This window comes from Tamandua tetradactyla, chromosome 6 (assembly GCF_023851605.1).
Source record: "Tamandua tetradactyla isolate mTamTet1 chromosome 6, mTamTet1.pri, whole genome shotgun sequence".
Taxonomy (NCBI): domain Eukaryota; kingdom Metazoa; phylum Chordata; class Mammalia; order Pilosa; family Myrmecophagidae; genus Tamandua; species Tamandua tetradactyla.
Genome location: NC_135332.1, coordinates 107812430 through 107834136, shown reverse-complemented (window position 1 = coordinate 107834136; position 21707 = coordinate 107812430). Strand labels below are relative to the sequence as shown.

The 21707-nt window shown below is 40.5% G+C and overlaps 1 pseudogene; it reads right to left on the bottom strand.

The window, feature by feature from the left end:
• Positions 1–7286: 7286 nt before the first annotated feature.
• Positions 7287–21707, bottom strand: part of LOC143686792 (52 kDa repressor of the inhibitor of the protein kinase-like) — a 38765-nt pseudogene continuing 24344 nt past the window's right edge.

Below are 21707 nucleotides of genomic sequence, written 5' to 3'. Positions count from 1 at the left end.
CAGCAATAAAACTCAACAAATACAATAAGTACTATAACAATAACTGTTATAGTTGTTTGTTAATGAAATGATTGTATATTTAGAATATTTAGTTATATTGAGTATACGGCCCAGCATGCAGAAGGGACTTTGGAAATATTTGTGGAAAAGCTAAATTTTGTTGTTAACAACTTCCAGGCGAAAAGTGCTTCATCTTTCTCTAGGGTATTCCAGTCAGAACAAAGGCTGCCTGCGTCTCAAGGCTCAATCTAGGCTGACAGGTCTGATGTCAGGCCACCCCGGCACATGGCTGCTCCAGCATTCATCTTGGGAAGTAAATATGTTGGTGAGGTATCGAATCGATAAAAATTAGCAGGTCCAAAAATGAAAGAACCGGAGGATCATATGAATTCCCTCAAGAAAGGAAAAGGGGGATTTAAAGGGGCTAAGTAAGGTAGAACTCCAAACTTATAAGCAGTTATTTCATTTGATTTCCCCCAGTACGTTATAAAGTTGACGTTATCATCTCCAGTTACGTACTAGGAAACCGCACCTTAACATGTAAGAGTAAGTTGCTCTGGATTCAAATTCAGGCCGGTCTGATTCCAGAACCCATAATCTTAGCCACTTCACAGGACAAAACCAAGAATAAGACAAAGTCCCCTGTGTTTAAAGTGCTTATCAGTGCCAGAAGGGATGCTAAAAGCACACATGTGGATGTCCCCACTCGGGTCTGATTATAAATATCTGAGGAGTTGCCAGCTCTGAGGCTCAAAGGAGGAGAGGCTCTGTTGGGGAAGAATACTGTGGGCTGCAGAAGAAATCTCAGATTTAATTGGGTAGAGCTAAGGGTGGGAACGGGGACAGGGACGACACGGCAAGGTAGTCAAGTGCCGAGCCAGGAGACAGGAAGACCCGGGGCATCCCAGCATTGCTGCGTGATGGCTCTGCGACCCGTGCAAGCGCCTGCATCCTACTCAGCCCCCCTCTTGTAGGAATTAGGGGGTGAGAGATGCACGTCCAGTGTCTCCATAAATGTTGCTGCTATGGTTATTCCAGGGAGCGGGGCGGGGGTGGGGTGGGGGAGGTAAGAGGCTCAGAGAAGAAAAATGTATGCCCTAGTTAAGGATATACCTAAGAATAGAAATAAAGTCAAAATAAAATGTAAATAGGTACGCAAGCTGGAAGGTTTGTCTACACACACACACACACACACACACATACATATACACGCAGGCATGCACACATGAGTGCAGGAACACCAACCAACTCAGTCAAGTAACAAAACCACAGACATATCTCATCAGGACCTTGGCAGTGGGTGGGGCTGGAAACCCTTTTTGACTTTTAGGAATAAAAATGACGGTTGCTTTGCTAACTGCCTCCTTGTTCCATATCTGGAGACCTACCAGGACAGGAAAAAGAAGCACCTGCCGCCATCTAGAAATTTTTTTGTCGGACACCAGCCAACTCCCATGGAAGGTGGGGTCTGGTCAAGGAGGCTGATCCCAGAAATGCGGCATGTTTCTCACGACCACAGGACTTAAAAAAAAAAAAAGCCCTCCAAAACAAGCGGCAACCCAAAAAAACAACATATTGCCACCATGCAAAAAAATCTAAGTGTGCTGAAAAAACAACAACATATGGCTGGGTGGGGTGTGATCAAAAGGAATATAGTTATCACGTTTGAACATTCCTTTTACAGACTTGAGTGAAAAGAGATTTTCTAGGACAGAACATGGAGTAGTCCCAAAGCCTGTCTTTTCTGAAAGCACAATTGGAGAGAGGAAAAGCAAAGAAGGGTTTGTTCCAGGTGAGTTACAGCTGAGAACCAGGAATGGAAGCTCACCCTTGACCCAAGATTATGTTGATAAGAAGCAAAGCAGACGGAAGAGGGAAAGATAAGGCTGTGCTCCCTGCATTGTAGCCAGAGCCGTTGTTGAGATTAAAATGGAGAGAGGAATGGAATGTACTTGAATGTCCTCATTATCAACACCAAAGCCACAATGTACACTGATGATCGCTCCGGGGTGCCGTCATTATGTACCGAGAATCTGGGTTTCATTTGAACAACACAGAATCAACTTCAAGTGCTGTGCTCTGTGGGGATCTTAGTTATATAACCATTTCATAACTCAAGGTGAAGTCACACGGCTAAGCTTAGGAGAGTACTGGGAAATGAGTTTTCGAACTTTGGCACTTTTGCTATTTATCTAAACCTGCTTAGTTGCACCGATCAAAAACAACCAATGACTGCAATCCTCTCTGTAGATTGGCATCTCTAAGGACCATCTAGTCTTTCAGGAGAAAATGATAACGCATCTATTCTGGTCCAGGCGTGAAGATCTAAAGATAACCGAGGAAGACCCTTGCCCTCAGGGAGCTCACAGTCTAACAGGCAAAGGGCTGTGGGGACAGATCATTAAAACTGAGAGCAATAAGTGTGTGGCATGATCACACATATCCACCACAATTCCAATGTGCAAACAAAGTAATGTTCTCTATTTCTAAACTGATCTCACCCTGTTCTTTCCTCTCCTCCCTGCCACCCCCACCCCTTCCCCAGGGTCTGCTTGATTGTGGAGTAAAGAAATTAAACTTCTTTACTCAAGATATCTCACTGTCTTTCAGTACAAGCAATGCCTTTAAGGTAAACTGTCTATTTTGGAGAAATATTAATTAGGGAAGTTGAGAATGCTCCATTCTGGAATCTCCACTCCTCACCCTATCCCTTCTCCTGCCTTCCTCTCCAGGTGACTGATAAGTTGGAAGTGGGGCTGGGGGCAGGTGACTGGGAGGAGGTAGTGAGGGGAGGAGTATCTAATGCTCTATTTGTGATGTCCTCTCTGTCCTTGCTGGTCACTGGGTACCCTATGCTGGTCACTGAGCTGTGACTCCTTTGGGCATCATGGAGACAGCTGTGGCTGAGGCCTGCTTGTTCCTATTATCTGGTCTTCAAGTCCCAAGCCCAGGTCTTTCCCACAAAAAGGCTGACCCTGAGAATGTGAAATGCTCTGTGAAGGTGGCCCTCAGGCCCACCCAGCTAGAGGTCCTCCACAGTCATTCTGACCCACCTCCCAGGCAGCACCGTCTTTTGCCAAACATGGGAATTTCTTGAGAGGCTGAAAATTTTCGTAGGCTTCTATAATGTAAGGACAAGCTTTCTGCTCTGGCTTTCCTCAAAACTCTGGTTATTTCTAAGGACACACCTTGACAGATTCAGCACTAAGACTGGAGAAGATGGAATGCTCTCATTTGCCCAATTATTGCCCTTTAGTCCTTTTTCTGTCTGTCTTGGTGTTTCGGTTTGCTAATGCTTCCAGAATGCAATAGATCAGAAATGGATTGGTTTTTATAATGGGGATTTATTAAGTTACAAGTTACAATTCTAAGGCCATGAAAATGTCCGAGGATATCTTCTCGGAGGAAAGGCAGCCAGCATCTGGGACACAGCAAGGAAGGCACATGGCTGGCATCTGAGGTCCTTGCTCTTAGGTTTGTTGCTTCCGGCTTCTGATTCCAGTGGCCTTCTCTGCAAGCATCGGTGGGCCCTCACTTAGCTTCTCTGGGAACTCTGGATTTCATCTCTTAGCCTCCCTTGGCTCTCTCAAGGTTCTGGCTATTTCTGTGAGTCCTTGCTTAGCACCTCAGGTATTTCTTTCTGGCTCCTCTTGGCCACAAGTGAGCTCTCTTAAAAGCCTCTGATAAATGGATTAAGGCCCACCTTGAATGGGCAGGGTCACATTTCCATGGAACCAACTGAATCAAAAGATCACACCCACAATAAGTCTGCCCTCAAGATTGGATCAGAAGAACATGGCTTTTCTGGGGTACATAACAGTTTCAAACTAGACACTCAGTCTCTTGGTCTTTGTTGCTCTCTCTCACTCCCTTGCTCTCTCTCTCTCTCTCTTCTCCCTCCTACTGGAAAGGTTTTCAGTCTTTTTTCCTCTCTGACAGGAACTCCTCCTCTACTGTGTCCTCTTCCATCAATAGGTGGTATTTTCACTCCATTTCCACGGGGCAAAATGTTAGAATAGCTACTAAGCAAACAAGAATGCCAGATTACTACAACATTAAAATGTATTTATAGGTATTTTAAAAAGCAAGATTCTTTAAAATACATAGCACCATTATGATAGATCAGACCTTTTGAGGTAGGTGCCCTACCTAAGCTGTAAACATGATTTTTCCATTCTTGATTTCTGCCCCAGAGTGGCATTTGGAGGCAGCTGGAACTGAAACCATTCACTGTTATTACTTCTTTTTTAAGTTAATCAGAAAGCATACTGTCATCTCGAGAAGCCCAATGCCTGCAGTTGCATAAGCAGTCTGAGATCTTAAACACTGTGACTTGTAGTAGGTGTGAAAATATTAAAACAATTACAATATTGAGAAAGGAAACTTTATTCCAGCTACATTAAATTATAACAGCCTTGGCAAGTTACAATTTCCAAGTACATCTTCCATCATAGTGCTTCTCTTCATTGTGACCTTGTCACACTGCCATCAAGATAAGAAGCCTAATTCTCCACCCCCTGACAAGGTTGTGACTATTTCAACCACATAACGCAGTGGAAGGGATGTTATGTGACTTCCTAGGTATGTCATAAAAGGTCATCTTCTGCCTTGTTTGCTGGCTCACGTATGTTTCTTGAGTTCCATGTAGGACATCCAAATATTCTGAGGCTGCCATGCTGCAAGGAAGTCAAGTGTCATGGGAAGGCTGGGTGTGGCCAGCATCCCTCGACTCCACACCATCCCATCCTGGCCACAAGATGATCCCAGACCCCAGGGATGATGAGGTCAACATCAGCCTTTGAGTTTTCCCACAAGAGATCCCCACTCTTCCTGCTCTGCCTTAACCCTAATTCCTGACCCACAGAACCTTGGAGTGGTTTTAAAACCCACTAAATATGGTCTGCATCTCCAGTAAGTGGAACAATGATCTAACTTATATGTTTGCATTATTCGCCTATTTTTAAAACTCTCTTGACCAAGGCCTTAGGGATCAGACTATTTTGTTGAATCTTATCATAAAAAGCAAAAAGGATTATGTTCCTTCCATTGAGAAAGATGGGAAATACCTTGTACTTTTTGTGGATTACATAAACCAGAGTTGGAGCATGAACACTTTTTGTTGAGTTTCGTACAATTTGATTTTGGGATAACCCAAGTAAAATAGTCCACATTAATTAAAACTAGTTGTACCTGAGGGGTTGGGGAGAGCTATAAATAGCATACATTAAAAAGCTGTTATTGTGATAATGTATATGCATACAAAGTTCCCCACTCTAAGCCACTTTCAAGTGTACAATTCGGTGGCATTGGTCATGTTCTAATGTTGTGCTGTCATCACCACTATCTATCACCAAAGCAGTTTCACCACCTTAAACAGCAACTCTGTACCTGTTAAGCAACAATTCCCTATTATCCTCCTCCCTGCCTGTGGTAAGCTGTATTCTATTTTCTGTCTCTATTGACTTGCTAATAGGAATTTCATATAAATAAAATGAGACAATAGTTGTCCTTTTGTGTCTGGCTTATTTCCCTCAACATGATGTTTTCAAGTTCATCCATGTTGTCACATGCATCAGGACTGGATTCCTTTTTTACAGCTAAATAATATTCCATTGTGTGTATACACCCCATTCTATGTCCAAAAGGACATTTTGATATATTCTGGTTAGCAGCTGCTTTCTGCAGGATGTATTTAACCCTATTCTGCATTTATAAATCCACAATATTGCATGCACCCCACTTTACTGAAGACTCTTGCATATTCCTGGTTTCTAGCATAGTACCTACAGGAGGAGTTCAGTGTACTCTTCTGAATGAATCAATGAGCAAATGAGTGATTAGCACTGGTTGGGGAAGGAAGTGGAGGTCAGAAAAGGCTTCAGAAAGCAGGTGATTATAGAACTGAGGTTTTTTTAAAAAAACATTCACATTTTATTTATATTGAAATAGGCAATACAAAATTGATTTTCTACACCAAAAATAACAGCAGTATTTTCTATATTATTCCTGGATAAACCACAAAACACTTCTTTTTGTAGGATTTCCAGGGTTTGCTAATAAATCAAGGTGAAAGGTAAGGCAGTAGATATAGTCGTAGAAATAGACAGAAGGAAACAGACAACTCAACTTGTCAGTATCCATGGCCTCTGACTCTTGACCATGAAACAGAAGTGTTCAACTCGTACCTGCTAAAAAGCTTACAAAGGTGTAGGCACAGCAAAGGAGTGTAAATAGCAACAGCCAGATGTGGAAAAAAGGCATTCAAACTTTAACTGTAACTTGTTCCTTTAGGTTAATTTGATAAAGACAAAATCTACGCTGTGTTCCTTGTTTGGTGAGCTCAGCTTCTCTCACTCTCTGGTAACTCCCATTCCCTTAACTGTCCAATACAGACTTTTACAGCATACTTAAAAGTTCTGCTAGTTAAAGTCATCTGTGAGCCTCATTTTAACATTTACAAAATGCCTTCCTTCCTTCCTTCCTTCCATCCCTCCTCAAAATTTATTCTTTCAAAGTACTGATAACTGGACTGATAACCTGATAATTGGATCCATGGTGATGATTAATGTTATGACTTAAAAGTAATTCCAGAGTGCCACTTACAGAAATCACAGAGAAAGGAAATGTGGGACTTTCAATGTTATCTTCTGAAAGAATAGATGGGTCTTCAAAGCATGAGAGTTCAAACAGGGGCCCTTTATATAGGTAGATTATTAATGACTAATGTATTCAATGGGAGATCTATAAACAAAGATAGTGATTAAGCAGCTTACATATGCTTCACAGCTTCTCCTCCAAATGTAAGATGAAAACGTATTTTAAAAGTCTCTTACCCACTCAGTTGTGGGTGGTAACTTCTGATCAGATAGCTTCCATGGAGTTGTGACTCCACCCATTAATCCTTTAAGAGAGGAAGCATTTTGGAGAGAGTCCCTTTTTTAGAGCCACGAGAAAGCCACAGCAGAACTGAGAGAACCAGAGTCCATCAGCCAGCAACCTTTGGAGTTGAAAAAGAAGAATGCACCCATGGGAGCTTCATAAAACAAGAAGCCAGGAGAGAAAGCTAGCAGACTGTCACCATGCTTGCCATGTGCCTTCCCAGTTGAGAGATAAACGCTGAACACATTGGCCTTTCTTGAGTGAAGGTAACCTCTTCCGGGTGCCTTAATCTGGACATTTTTTATAATCTTGCTTTAACTGAGACATTTCCATAGCCTAAAAAATGTTAACTTGCAACTTATTAAATTCCCCTTTTAAAAAGCCCCCCCAAAAAGGTCTCAAGTATTTTAAATGCTTTCTGGATTACCTATAGGAAGCTCTGACTTAGTTATATAGAGTTTGATATATGTGTCCACCATTAAATCCAGATCATATTTTACATCAAAATTTATGCTAAGCAAAGCCAAGTCACTTGACCTTTGTTCTGTCACAGTGCTCTTCAGGTATGTTTTGAAACACTTTCATCCATTTTCATATGTTTGTGCTCAACCTTCATTGCAGGAAGAATTCACATGACCTTCAACAAAGCATAAAAAACTTGATGTCAGGTAGATTGAGGGCTTCATAAATGGTGGATGGAAGCTCTATATCTTTCCCTCTGTATTTCCACTTGTTTCTTGAACAATGAAGGTTGGCTTAGAGCATGTCAATATTGGGTAAGTCCCTTCTATATGTGTCGGCATGATGTTCCTCCGACGTATTGAATTTGAGCTGTCCCATGGCAGAGGGTACCAGAGATAAGCATCCAAGAGCTTTGAGGTACTATTCTGAGGATTTATCTTAAAGCTCCTGAATAATGTACTCCACTGTTGGAACACTTAGGATTTCTTTATAGTTACTCTCCGAGGTTAACTGAGATGCCAAGTTACCTTGCTGAGTTCTGCAGAGTTTGCCAGGGAATTTCATATGGATATCAGTTTTGGTTGCCAAATTTGTGGCTTTGCAAACCAAAATTCATGATTAACTTCAGTATTTTCCATCACTTCATTTTGTGAATGCCGCACTGCAGTCAAGCTGCTAGTTGCAAAGAAGACATCAGAGGTTTGCCCCTGGAGGTTTGTTCCAAAGGCTCTTATAAAAGATAGGACATTCTTAAGAACAACAGTGGTAACAATGAAATCAAAATCTGTTACTGCCCTACAGAGCACAAATGCTCCGCCAGCTATACAGTCTTTCCATCTAATATTTGTGTCACTATTTATACCATCTAAACATAAAACAAATGCTTTCAAGAGTTCCACTAAAATTCTAAAAACATCATGCTTGGCCGTCCATTGAGAATGGCAAATTTCCTTCGGTTCATTACCCCTCTCTTCATTGCTCTGAAAAAGGACCAAAATGACATTGTCAAGTTCTAAAAGTAGTTGCGATGATCGATGGAAAAAAGAAGAAACTTCCTCAATCGTTCCCAGTGCAACAAATCCTCCCACAACAGGTACTGATTTTGCCAACCACCTATTTAAGGCACAGGAAGAACAGAGGGTGTGGATGCTTGGGGATATTTTTCTAGAAGTCTAGAAGCAACTATTTTCATTTTGGAAGAAAATCCCCTGGACATAATGTATGTCTGTCCATGACAGCACTCCATGCTTAGTCCCCACTTCTCAGTTATTATAGTGTGAAATTTCACAGCCAAAATTTTTGCATCAGCTTCGTAAGGCAGGAAGCCTAGAAATTCCTCTCTCAGGTTATGAGACTCATCCACAGACCTCAGCAACACAGGCATGTGCTCTTCCCCCGCCATGTCCACCACATCATTGGTGATAATGGAAAAGAACTGTGAGTTTCTCACTTCCCTAGGAGTGTCTACCTGAACGCAGCTCTTGCATATCTCTAGCATCTGTTTCTGCTGTGCTTTCGAACAGAACATGTTAACTACTGTTGTCTCTAAGTGCCTTCTCAGAACCTCTTCACCAGAATTTATTCAGCACTCCAGCAGTGCTTAAAAGTTATTTGAACTAAAGAGACTTTCGGGTTGTTTATCAGCCTCATGTCCATCCAGAGGTGTGTTTTGTTTTCCCATAAGAATCAAAATTTCAAATAAAGATTTTAGATATTCCTTGTTTTCCTTCTCTTCAAGGGTTAAAGGCATAATATTTTCATCCTGTTCTTCACTCCCTCCTTCTGCATTTGGATTCTGAGAATTACTTTGTTTATGTTTCTGTCCAGTTCAGAAATTTCACCTTTTTTTTTTGTTTCAGTGTCCTGATTTCATCTTCACTCAATTCTGCCATTTGTTTTCTGCATCTACTACATGCACTGCGTGAATGACTGGTAAGACCAAACATTGTTGGTATAGTATTATCCCAAAGAACTGTCCTATGAGGTCTCTCCCAGTGACTTCATAAGTATCTGCAGCAATTAATTATGAGAAATAAAATAACCCAATCATTCATTAGTTTTCTGATGCCTCTTGCAAAATGTATAGCTCTACAGATGATAGAGTCTCAAAGTGTTTGACATATAACTGAGAATTTTTATTTAGCTGATCAAGTGTTTGTCATGCAAGTCTGCTCTTCTACAATTCTCCACCCATTTCTGGCATCTGACCAGGGCCACAGGAACCTGCAGAGGGCTGGTGGGGCTGTGCACTCTTCCATGTGCAGCTGAGGGCAATTCACAAGTGCAGCATCTGTAGTGCTTGGCAGGCCCAGTACCCCTCTCCCCTCCTCAGAGCAGTTCACCAGCCCATCGGAGCAGGGGAGGGGAGCCAGGCCGGTTGGCCAGCTTGGCAGGGCTGGTGTGTCTGGAACTGAGTTTTGAATATTATGGGGGATGTACCTTGAAAAGACAGTAACATGCACAAAAAATACAATGCCTGACGACATTTGGGAACTATAAGTGGTAGTCATGATACACTCCTTCCTAAGCTTTCTTTGGTGGAAATGATTCTGCTGCTATTAAAAAGTTTGAAACCACTGACTTATTCATAACTTCCTTACTTTGTGGTTGGAGAAAATGATGTCTGGTAAAAAGATATTGGGCAAGTTCACTGCAAACCCCTTGGAGGTGTGTGTTCAGGCCTCTCAACTCTGCCTGCTACCCTGAGTATCCAAAGCCCTGGAAAACCAAAGAAGTTGAGCCCCATGGAGTGAAAGCAGGAACACAGCAGACCTCGAGGAAAGCACATGAACGAGCCCAGGCTCTTTGCTTTGTCAGAGACGTCGCTTGCCAAATGGAGTTGGCTGTACAGGCAAGGTTCTGGGAAAGATCCTTGGGAGGCCATGGCCATTGCATTACAATGAGCAGACACAATGAGACCAAAATCCATTTTGCTTGGTTCCTCAGCCAAAAAGCTGACCTCAAAAATCAAGTTTCTGGGGATGAAACATACTGCAAAGACATGAGGTGCAGTCACATGGCCCAGTCCTGTAGGGCCAAGTCAGTGCTGCAGAAGTAAAGCTGTAAGGAAGCTCCAGATTTCACTGTTGAAACTCAATATTCCACTGTAGAAGAGAGCTCCCTGTGGGAAATCGCAAGCTAGCACTTGTTCTTTGCATCAACTTTCCTCCAAGTGCTTGCTAGTAGTAACAGAGAAAAAGGAAGCAAAGAAGATGTCCCTGACATATCTGCCTCCCTTGACCTAGTATTATTAGAATCTGGTATAGTTGGGCATGGCAGGTGTTCAACAGAAACCTGAATGAATGAATGAATGAATGAATAATGGAATAACATACCTCTTGCTTGAAGTAGTCAGACAACTGGCTACCACTGCACTGTTATTGCTGTTTCTGTAGTTGAAGAAATAAAATTACTTTGGGTTGGCAAGAAAAAACACTTAGAATCACCTTAAGACTGAAATTCAGTGAGAAAGTTTGCTATGCTAATAGAGTACAAATATTGACTTTAACATATTCATAGCATACCATCTAAAAGCTCAGTCCATAATTACACAATTCGGTAATAGTAATACAAGTCCCCAATCCCTTGTCCAAGGTCCTTGGGACCAGATCTGTTTCAGAATTCAGAATTTTTGGATTTTAGAAAGCAAGTCCAAGTAAAGTAAATAAAGTCAAGTAAATAAAAGGCTTTGACTGCATCAAGTCAATTTAGGTCATGTTTTGACACCAATTTTGCTATAAATTTACAAAAGTCTCCAATTTGAAGAACTCTTGGATTTTTCTAGGTTTTATAGCATGTCTACTATTACAAAGCTAGTCAACTTTTAGCCATATTGCCATACTCTCTTCCATCAAATGGACAGAGAAGCAGAGAAGATTAGTGTGTGCCAAGAGGTAGAGAAGATTGAAGAAGATTCAGAAACGAGAGATGGGAAATAAGGAAATGTTTCATATTTCCAATTTCTGGTTCTAGACTGTTCCTGAGATCTTGCTTGTTGCCCACTTTTGGATTTAATGCAACCAAGTTTCCTTAACAAACTTTTTTTTCCAAAGTAGTTTTTGACAGTTTCTGTTACTTGCAAATAAATATTCCCAACAAATACCATGTGCAAAAGATATAACTTACTCTAGTTTTATAAGTAAGGACACTAAACCTCAGAAAGATTAGGGTGACCTAACACACTGCAGATTCCAGAAATATCAAACAAAAACCTCTCTGTTGCTTACTAGTCTAGCTAATAGTCTCGCCAAAGTTCTCTGCCTGATGAGCTCTTTTTACTACACCATGTTGCCTTTTACTACATATAAACAAAAATGTTCCAGATGGTTAGAAGAATGCTGTATATTTGGTTAAAGGTTTCATGGTATATCATTGCGAGCTCATAAAGAATGTTTTGATGTAGAATTAGGACACATGGAAGAGTGGCATTTAGGAATGTCGAAAAGTTTCATTATGTGTTGAACTAAAAAATCGACCAAGGTGAATAGATTCCAATTCTCAGGGTTTGTATGTGGTGGACTGGCATGGAAGAGGTAAAGAGAGCAGCAGGAGTGGGACTCTTTATCAGTGTGAACAATAGCCTCTCAGCTGGCCATTAGCTCAAGGCTATTTCCATAATGAATGGTGACAATATTGCCAATTGCTCCTGGAGAGACCATAGATCTTACATGGATGCTGTAGGCCTTAGCTCCTCTTTGGCAGCATGGATGTTTCTTTTATTTATTTGGGCTATCTTCTGCAATATTCTGCCTAATTCACTACTTGAGAGCATAGCATTTAGCAGGCAAGCCACAAAAAACCCTGCCTCATTACAGCGGCTGTCCTACAGCCAGAAGAGAGGACTTGAAACGCTAAATTCTATACTCTGAGACAGGTATACTCTGCTTTGTTTATCAGTTAAGATGGCTGAAGGGTTCACGGTCATCCTCAGAATTGGAGATTTTGCCAAATTGTATACCCAAGTTCAACACACAGAGACTGTTTATATTCTAGGTTTGTTTTTGGGGGTTTTTTTTTTTTTTGTATGCTGTATGGCAGGGTCACATTTCATTATCTTTCCATGTGAGTACCCTCTTATTGCAGCACTATTTTGTCATTTTATTCTGTTTGTTTATTTTGCTTGTTTGTTGTTTTTGGGGGAAGTGTATGGACCAGGAATGGAACGTGGGTCTCCTGCGTGGCAGGCGAGAATTCTACCACTGAACTATCCTTTTACCCCCAACACACAAAAACTTCTTAAAATTTTTAATAACTTTTTACATTTTTAAAATTTCTTTTAATATATTTTGAAATTTACAAGATTGTTACAAAAATAATGCAAACCCCATACAGAGAACTCCAACATACCCTTATCCCCAGAGATACACAGACACACTGATTTTAACATTTTGTCACTATGCCATATCATTCTATCCATCGCTCTATCCATCCAACTGTCTGTCTATTTATCAACTCATTTTTCGAACACTTGAGTGTAGAATGTATACATTATGTTCTTTGAACCCTTAACACTGCTGTGCATATTTCTTAAGGACAATTTACCAAAGACTTTGATTCAAGTCTACGGGCATTATCTTGTTAAGTGAAGTTTGGTAAGGGAGTGCACTTAGGGTGCAACTTGGTGTATGAAAAAGAAGTATGTTTTGCTAAAAAAGACCCCTTGCACTTAGAGGCTCTTTGGGACTCTGCTTACTCACCTGAAAAATTAACAGATTAGATGATTTTAAAAGTCCCTCTCAGTTTCTAAGCTTGGAAATTTAGACTCCTTGAAACTCTTTATGCATGAAGAATTTAGTAAGGTGTAGTAGAAAAGGCACAGAACAGGCGCTGAATGAATTCTTAAACTCTAGGTATGGAGCAAGTCAGTGAGCTTCTCTGAGTATTCGTTTTCTCACATGTAAAGATCTGGAATGAGGGCAGGCTACGGTGGCTCAGCAGGCAGAGTTCTTGCCTGCCATATGGGAGACCTGGGTTTGATTCCCGGTGCCTGCCCATGCAAAAAAAAAATCAAATTATTTATATAAATAAGAACGCACTACAAAAAATGCATAAAGAACTCATAAAGGTTTAAAAAGTTTGGAATTACAATTTCAATATCACAGAACTACTATGTAAAGCAAATGAGATAGCAAATGTTAAAGAGCTGAAAATCCTAAGGAATTTTGCTGTTAACTTACTTTTGAATGAGCCTAACCCTCAGGACTGCCATCTAGTGGCCAATATAATAATTACGTGACTGGTTTCTTGGGCTCTTTGAATAAAACAAAGCACCAGTGTGATTTAAGAATGTGGTTTCAATCAGTTCCCACATTAGTAAATGCCAATTATAACCTGAATGGTTGTATTTGAATGTTCACAGCAAAAGATCTTACTAAAAATATTAGACCTTTAACTGGTTTTAAAATTTTTTAATTATTTGTATTTGTTGTTGTTTGTTTTTAGCTATCCCACTTTCTTTAATTAATGATACAAGATTTCCTTTTGGGGATTTACCTTTCCTCTGGTGGATATACATGATGAGTGTGACCCAAGCTGAAATTTGAATGTGGAACAGAATGATTACAAGACTGAAAATGGGGAAGGTGTCTGGACATGCCAGCCAAAATCGCTCCTATGCCTCAGACACCCCGCCCCCCCAAGATTAATCGCTATTTGTCATCTATTTAACCAACCTCTCCAGTTTTCCCATCCACTTTTTAAGGGTTTCTAAATATTTTAACTTCCAGGCATTTATGGTGAAAAAGCAAAGAAGAGGAAGGCTACTTCTTTCTGTAAATTGTATATCCTATTTCTTTGGATGTAGCCTGCAATTGTTCGAAGGTACATCAAATTGTGAGCTTAACTGAACATTTTGCCAACCAAAATCCTTCTGGTTTTCATCTGAATGGCTATCAATCTTTTCCTGCCATTCTGGCCTTGCCTGGTCTTTCTTCTTAGAGGAGAACGCCCCGCTCAGGACAACATAGGAAGCCCATTTACTTCTCTCCGTGAGTTCTACCTTTTTTCTCAGAGTCAGTCTGATTTTTACTGCCCACGCCAACTCATTCTCAGGAGTGACTGAGACCAAAGTTAAATTAGAGCATGACCAAACTTCTCTTTCTTTAGTTTCTCTTGCAACATATAAAACAGGGTGATATCTTTAAGAATAATTGGTTATCTACTAATAGCAAAATAAAACTAATAACAAAATAAAATCCCCAAGAGGAAATATAAGAAATCTAAGAATCAGAACTCTTAAAAGGACTGCTTTATGACCCACTGATTGCTAACGCCCTTGAAACTGATCCAGTTCGACTTCCCATCCTATCTGAGGTCCTGTGAAGAAAAGGATGCTTTTTAATCCTGAGACTCCCCTGCCCCTTCTCTTTTCATTATGAACAGATCTTCATAAAGATCTTTGGAAGAAAAGAACCAGTCATCCTAGACTCTTCTTTTGCCTCCATAGTGATTCCTCTGCCTTCTGTTCTCATTCCCTTCTCTGAATAGTGCCCAGTCCCTGGGAAAGATGGCCCTAGTGCCATCCAGCAGAAATGAATCAGCAGCGCAGACTTTGCCCCATGCAGAGCCAACTGATTCCTGCAGGAATTGAAACCTGACTAGGCTCATTAGCACAGGAAGGGAGTAACTGAGCCCATTGGCTGGAGTTCACACATTAGTGCTACAGTGAGTGAAGATTCCCTTGTGGCCTGAAAAAATAGCTTGCCCTCTTCAGGGACCCCATTTACCTCCCAGGGAAGAGGTGTGCAAACTGCGGTCACCCAAGATCCATGGCTGTCCTAGGAGCAGTGAGCAATATTGTCACCATTCATTTAGAGCCAGCAGGAGGGGAGACAAATCCAGAGGCACTGGCTTACGTTGATGAAGTTCAGCCCTTTAGCTGGAGCCCCACTTAGTTCTCAATATTTGAGGAGTCAGTGCTAAAGTTAGATCCTTGGAGTTAATGTCTGTGCCAGTTTGAAAGGATGTATGTACCCTAGAAAAGCCATGTTTAATCCTAATCCCATTTTGTAAAGGCAGCCATTTCTTCTACTCCTATTCAGTACTGTATGTTTGAAACTTTAATTAGATCATCTCCCTGGAGATATGACTCAATCAAGAGTGGTTGTTAAATTGGATTAGATAGAGACGTGTCTCCACCCGTTCCAGGTGGGGCTTGATTAGTTTACTGGAATCCTATAAAAGAGGAAACATTTTGAAGAAAGCAAGAGATCCTGAGAAAGCAGAATGACATAGTCATGAGAAGTAGTCTACCAGCCAGCAACCTTTGGAGATGAAGAAGGAAAATGCCTCTCAGGAAGCTTCATGAAACAGGAAACCAGGAGAGAAAGCTAGCAGATGATGCCATGTTCGCCATGTGCCTTTCCAGATGAGAGAAAAGCCCTGACTATGTTTGTTATATGCCTCCTCACTTGAGAGAGAAACCCTGAACTTCATTGGCCTTCTTGAACCAAGGTATCTTCTCCTTGGATGCCTTAGATTGGACGTTTCTATAGGTTTGTTTCAATTAAACATTTTCTCGGCCTAGAACTGTAAACTAGCAACTTACTAAATTCCCCCTTTTAAAAGCTGCTCCGTTTCTGGTATATTGCATTCTGTCAGCTAGCAAAGTAGGACAGTGCCCCTCCCTGGAACCTAACTTCTAACCTGCCACAGAGCCTGATAAGGGATGGCATGCTTTTCTTCTGTTGTCTAGTTATTAGGACAGTAACAAAAAAAAAAAAAAAAAGAAAAAGAAAGAAAAAATTAACACTGAAGAAAAATGCCTTTGATGATGAGTAAATAAATGCTTCCTTTCTCTTAAAGGCTATCACACTTCCAACAAATGAAACAATATAATTGTGAAGAACCTTGGCTTCAGTCAAATGGACCCGAGTTCTACAACAATTGACTTAACTTCTCAGAGGACAGTTTTCTCAGCATTAAATGGAAATAATACTAGCCCTACCTGAAAGATTGCTGGGAATATTCAAACAAGGCAATAACAAGCCTTATTCTGATGGCTAAGTCTCAATGTAAGTCATACCTGCAAACTGCTTAATACAAAGACTAATACCTAGTACATGCTCAATATATTGAATTGTTACTATTACTAAATGAATGAACAAGCATACATATGCTAGGCAAGGTTAGGGGGTCAATAAATATTTGTAAACTAAGCTCTATTCAAATTGTAAGATCTAATATTAACATTTGCCTTAGAGATGAAGATCTCAGTTCAGTCACGGTCCAGTAAGAGATGAGTCAGGAGGAAAATTAGGGCACACAGCAGATGGCTTTCCCAAGCATCTGACCTACTCAGTCTTGAAAATAAGCCCAGGCCCTGCTAAGTTCCTGAGCTATTTTTCACTTGAATTGCTATCATTTTCCTTTCATTTTGTCCTTTGTAAAAAAGGCATGACCTATCTTGACCTTAAAATGCAGACTTTTCCAAGGAAAGCACTGGAAGAAGAAATTTCCATGCTAGCTTTTGGCCCTTCCCTTTTCCAAGTCATTCTCATTCCTGCTCCCTGCCTCTTAAGTCCCCTTTTTGTAGTTTTCCAAGAGGCTGAATTCTTGGAGAGCTTGTCTTCAATCCTATGGCATTGAATCCATTGACAATGAAGCTATGTGCTCCAGAATGACCTTCTGCTTCTTCCTGGGCATTTTTGTTTATTGTTTAGGGACCGTCTTGTTGGAGACTCTATGTCAGATAATGAGCAAAACTCCGAGTTGATGAAGAGGCTCCGTTAGGAAGGGCTAAGTAATTAGGTGGCAACAGATCATGTTTGGGTCCTTTTTGGATGTGGGTAACTTAATAACTCTTGAAATTCTTTTCAAGAATGGAAATCATTTATGGCACAGTAGCTCTCAATTTTGGTTCACCAAGTATGGCTTGTAGATCTCTATGGACCCCTTAGTTTCAGGGGTGCCCTGAAACGATTGTCATAATAATACTAAGACATTAAGTGGCCTCTTTTCCTTGATTGACATTTGCACTAATGGTGCAAAAGCAACCATGGATAAACTACATGCACCAAGATAATAGTATTTAAGTGTACTCTTTATTTGGCATTGTATTCTTCACCACCACACACTGGCAGTCAAAAAAGAAAATGTCAGTGTCTGTGTTAGTTAGATTCAGTTGTCAACTTGGCCAGGTGAGCATACCTAATCTTGTTGCTGCGGACATAAGCCAACAGTACATGAACCTCATCTGTTGCCAGTTACATCTTCAGTCGGCTAGGAGGCGTGTCTGCTGCAATGAGTGACGTTTGACTTAATTGGCTGGTGCTTAAATGAGAGAACACAATGTAGCACAGCCTAGCAGCTCGGCATTCCTCATCTCAGCACTCGCAGCTCAGCCCAGGCCTTTGGAGCTGCAGAAGGAAGTCACCCCCGGGGAAAGTTGTTGGAACCCAGGGGCCTGGAGAGAAGACCAGCAGAGACCATCTTGTGCCTTCCACGTAAGAAAGAACCTCAGTGGAAAGTTAGCTGCCTTTCCTCTGAAGAACCAACAAAATAAATCCCCTTTTATTAAAAGCCAATCCGTCTCTGGTGTGTTGCATGCCGGCAGCTAGCAAACTAGAACAGTGTCATTTAAAGATGTCCTTAATACAGCAGTAAATATATTAACTCTATTAAATGTGACTTGAGTACCTGGAACACCACTTTTATTTGCTTATTGAAACTTGGAGATTTGGTAGACAGTTTCTTTAAAAAGTAAACAAAGCAAGTCTATTATTTTAAGGAAACAACTCACAGCATTTGTGGTCAATGATCAAATTTGAACTTTCAAATGAAAATTAGAATTTTGGAGAACTTGAATCCATCACTGTGAGCATGATAGCTTTCCAATACTTCGAGACTTTTCTGCAAGAGATAGGTAGTAGGATATTAGCAAATATGCTTGTTTGATATTTTAACATAAGATGTGTCAACATTTAGAAAATTTGACATAGCTCAATAAACCAGTATTTTCCAAATGACAATACATGATCTTAAAAGATGGTTTTGGATTCCACATTGCAAACAATCTTTAAGAAATCATCATTCAATGGGTTTTTGTGTAGTTTCAAAGAATATTCCCAATTATATCAAAAGGCTATCAAAATCCTCCTTCTTTTTCCAACTACATACCCATGGAAAGCTGGATTTTTTTCCATATACTTCAACCAAAGTAACATCTCACCACAGATTGATGCAGAAACAGAGATGAGAACACAGCTGTCTTCTATTAAGCCAAACATTAAAGACATTTGCAAAAATAGAAAACCATGTCAAATTTCTCACTAAATATAGCTATATTTTATTAATATGTTATTCATGCTAATATATCAAGAGTTTAACATTTTTTAATAAATTAATAAAAATATTTTAATATATCACAGTTTCAATTTTTAATGGTAAATTTTGATAGATATAATTCACATAAACTGGAGTTCCTTGGGGTACTCAACAATTTTTGAGAGTGTAGAAGGGTCTTGAGATTAAAAAGTGTGAGAATCTCTGTCCTACCCATCAATCAAAACTGTGATATTTAACCACCATGATATTCCTTTAGCCCTTCTTTTAGTATTTATTGAGTCCTTTACTATCCACCAGTTCTTTACTACTAGCCTAACAGGAGAGAGATATAACCAGTTAGAAAACACCATTCTGTCAGAGAGCCGTGTGCTGGTGCCATTAGAATACCAGAGAAAGGCATCCCAGAGAAGGGAAAATTTCAACACAATCCTCATGTATGAGCGGGAATTCAACAGTGAGATGGAAAGAGGAAGGGAATCCTAAAATGATATTTCTAAAGACAAAAAGATAGTGGTCGAGGGTGGAGGGAAAGCATAGTATTTTCATTTTCAGGGAACTGCAAGAAATTAAGTATAGTTGGAACAAAATGTATATATGGAGGAATGGGAAAATCCATTCACCCAGCAAATAAGTTTAAAACAGAAGCCATTGGTATCCCATGGCCCAACCCTATTGGCACACTATTTCTGCTGCAGCCATGGTGGAAGGCTCTGTGCAAGCTCAGACTCATCCATAGCTGGTATCCTCCCACCTCAAATATTGCCAAACCTTCTGCTTTCTGCCTCAAGGCTTTCTCTGACCCCTTGAGAGCCTTCTTGGTTAGTGTCTATGAGATATAATCTCCTGCCCTTGAGGCACACAATTTTGGGAGATATTCTGTACACTTCTTAGAGGTTTTACTGGAACCAACCCCACAGCCTACTGTTGCAACCTTGAAGATGCTCCCTTCTATTGGCTCTTTCTCCTAACTTGCCTCATTCTCTCCTCTCCCTCACTCTCGCTTCTCAGAATCACCTCCCAACTAAACTACCTGCATCCAAGTCATTGTCTCAGGCTTTAGACAGCTAAAACTCTGTGTGTACCTTTTGTAGGCAACGAGGAAGTAGATGTTGTCCTAAACAAAGCCAGATCATACCAAGGAGTTTAATTTTTACCATGTTGGTGATGTGGAGCTATTGAGTGATTTTAGGCAGGATAGTAATATAATCTGATTTATTTTCAGTTCAAAGCAGATCACCCATTCCAAAGAGTATACCTGATACTTACAGTTTAAATATATCCACTTAAAAAGATGGCGGTGTGCCCCTCTCATGAATGATCACATTTCAGGGGTTTAGAGATCACCGTGGCAGCGGCAAGACTACGGGATTGGAGAAGGATCATCGAGACCACAAACGCCCATTCATCTTTCGAGACTCTGCTAGTATCACTTTTTTCATAAACCCTTCTGAGGCCCAGGTTGAAATCCCTCCTTGCTGTATCTGCTAGACTCTATACTTTCATCTTAACAACTAAAATCCTTTGCAGTACATACCTGATGGTGCCTCCAGAGGACTGGGGTCAAATTCTATTCACTTTTATATTTCCAGTGGCTAACATTGCAAAGTGGACATGGTAGACACTCCATTTGTTCAGTATTGAGTAAGCCAGTGGATGGAAGTTAAAGAGATAAATCAGGACAGTTGTTCTGGGGAGGGAGAGAAGAATATTGGGGTGGGGGGGTTGAGCAAAAAGCAATAAGGCTCATTGACTGCACTAAGGTTGAGCACGGACCCATTACCCTTTAATTTTCTTCATGGCTAGAATAGACTCCCTCTGCCCCTCTATAGCACAGATTCAGTCTTTCTAACTACGCACGGAGACCTCTCTCTAATCTGGGGAAACTCTCAACTCTTTGTGACTCTGTTCCTTCATTTGCAATATTTAATTTTTTACGGTTGTAGGACACTCACTTGGATGGTTCTGTTTTTATTTTGATACTGATGCAGCCGTCAGACATATTGTAACTTCATTTTAGAAAGACAGAAACTGAAACTCGAAGGCCTTATTCCATAACCACTAAAGGCTTAGTAGCTGCGCTAAGACTATCTGAAGTTTCCCTAACGTGAGTCACAGATGTCCTTTCTCCAACACCAGGGTACCCTTGGTTGACTTCTGAAGAGGATTTTTTTTTCTAACTATCTAAAGTCAGGGTCCTCCAGTTAGAATTGGATACAAAGTATTGCTAAAAAGCCAAGGAAACTCCCTCTTAAGTCAGGTGCTGACATTATATTAAGCATCATCTTTCCACATCTACGATTTTGGCCTTTCCTAAACAGAAGGTTTCAATCTTTTCATAGATTCAAGACAGGGTGTGTATGTAGGTTAGGAATGTGGCCTCTGCAGTAAGGCAGAGTAAGTATCTTGGGGATTTTCCTAATTATAGAGTCAACATTTCTGAAGTATGTTCACATTTTGAAGAACTTCCAGAAAGGGTTCATCAGGAGAGCATGGCATGTGGAAATAATGTTGTATGAAGAATAGATTAAAGGAACTGGTCATTGTTACTCTGAGAGGAAAAAGAGGAAACACTATTGTGAAATGATAGAAAAGATGTCATGTCAAGGAGAATGCTCGGTGATGCTTCAAACCGGACCAGAGTAAACAAATGAGAAATCTCAGAGAGATAGGATTTAGTGAACTCTAAGAAAACATTTTCTAATAAAAAGAGCTATCCAAAGACAGAATGGCTAGCTGGTGATGTACTGAGCTCCCCACCCAATGACATATTTAAGTGATGAATGTCTCCCTGTATCAAGAATGTTATAGCAGGGGTTCTACCTTAATGGAAATGAGAGCCCTTCCAGATCTCAGATGCTCAAGTACAGGGTGTGATTTTGATAATGTGAACTGGGTTTGTATTCCAGTTTTTTTCAAGATAATACTTCTCTTGCAAATTAGTGCTCTTTCCTGACTTTCATTTCTCTCTTAATTTTATATATTCCCAGTTACCTAGGAATTTAACTCCCACCCCCTTCTCTTTGTTTCTTTCCCCAAATCCAAGTAGTTTCTATATTCTACCAATTCTACCTCTGCAGTATTTC